This window comes from Dama dama, chromosome 27, assembly GCF_033118175.1.
Source record: "Dama dama isolate Ldn47 chromosome 27, ASM3311817v1, whole genome shotgun sequence".
Classification (NCBI taxonomy): Eukaryota; Metazoa; Chordata; class Mammalia; order Artiodactyla; family Cervidae; genus Dama; species Dama dama.
In genome coordinates this window covers 51,097,217-51,098,855 of record NC_083707.1, presented here as the reverse complement: position 1 = coordinate 51,098,855, position 1,639 = coordinate 51,097,217, and the positions used below count along the sequence as shown (strand labels likewise).

At 33.1% G+C, this 1,639-nt stretch overlaps 1 non-coding gene across 1 annotated transcript; it reads left to right on the top strand.

The window, feature by feature from the left end:
- The first annotated feature begins 741 nt into the window (after positions 1–741).
- LOC133047906 (U6 spliceosomal RNA) lies at positions 742–848 on the top strand. The gene has a single exon (XR_009690908.1). It is a non-coding gene; the product is annotated as a U6 spliceosomal RNA (small nuclear RNA).
- Positions 849–1,639: the final 791 nt, after the last annotated feature.

Here is a 1,639-nt window from a genome sequence, read left to right as displayed (position 1 = left end):
AGCAAATTTCAACTATAAAATATAGTATTTTATAAGTATAAGCACCATGCTATTAGCTCTCCAAAATTTCCTATCCTGCATAATTGAAAGCTTGTACTCTTTTACCAGCATCTCCCCATTTCTCCTACCCTCTAGCCCCTGAAAACCACAAGTCTACTCTCTGCTTCTGTGAGTTCAATTTTCTTAGATTCCATGTATAAGTGAGATCATGCATTATTTGTTTTCCTGTTTCTGGCTTATTTCACTTAGCATAATGTCCTCTGGTTTCATTCATAGTCATAAATAGCTGGCTGAATATTATACATATATTTATGTAGATAGAATACTCCAGTATTCTTGCCTGGAAAATTCCATGGACAGAGGAGCCTGGCAGCCTACAGTCCATGGGGTTGAAAAGAGTTGAATATGACTAAGAGCAAACACATACACACAATACATACGTACATACTTAGAGACCCATTTCTTAATCCATTCATTTGTCAATGGACACAGAATGATTCTGTATATTGCTATTGTGAATAACACTGCAATGAACAGGGGAATGCAGATATCTCTCTGAGATATTGATTTCATTTCTTTGGCATATATACCCACAAGTGGAATTGGTGGATCATACGGTAATTCCATTTGTAATTCTAGGGGGCACTTCCAAACTGTTTTCCCTAATGGCTATACCATTGAATATGTCTTAGTATACGTACTTAGAGTATTTCTTCATGACAAATTATGATTGAAATTGCTGTGCTCGCTTCGACAGCACATATACTAAAATTGGAACGATACAGAGAAGATTAACATGGCCCCTGCGCAAGGATGACACGCAAATTCGTGAAGCGTTCCATATTTTTGGGAAAAAAAAAAGAAATTGCTTACTTGTAGAGAAATGAAATGTTTAGCTTTAGAGAGAATGAAAACTTGTTTTCCAAAGTATTGTTAACTGTCTACACTTCTATAAGGATTACATGAGAATTCACATATATCCACATCCTCACCTACACTTGGTATAACAGACTTCTAAATTTTTGAGTGTTTATGTGTACTTAATTTTCATTCTTCTTATAATTAATGATGTAAATGTCTTTTCTTGTATCTATTTGGCATTTGTATTTCCTCTTCTGTGAAATGGCTTAAAGTTTTTTTCCTATGAACTGAATTGTTACACAGTTATCTTTTTCTTCCTGATATGTAATCCTTTGCAAATGACATTCATTTGCTGTGGTGGCTTCTCTTTTTTCATAAATTTTTATAAAGTCTTTTGATTTCTTAATTTTTATATAATCTAATTTATCAATCTGTTATTTCTCTTTTAAAATTCCTTCTCTACTCAAAGCCTCATAAGAAGTTTAAAAATTTTACCTTTCACATCTAGCTATTTAGCCTACACGTGAACTGACTTTTGTGTACAAGATAGAGAGCTAAATTCATTTTTTCCCATTTGGAACACCAACTTTCCCAGCACCATTTCTTGACTTTTCTATTTTTCCTTAAAAATCTGCAACATTACTACATCAAATATACAATTCCCCAATAAGTTTGAGACTGCTCTGAACTCTCATTTTTCTTTCATTGGCCATTTTATTTATCATCTTAACAATACTGTACTGGTTTAATTACCACAGCTTTATAATAATATGCTTTA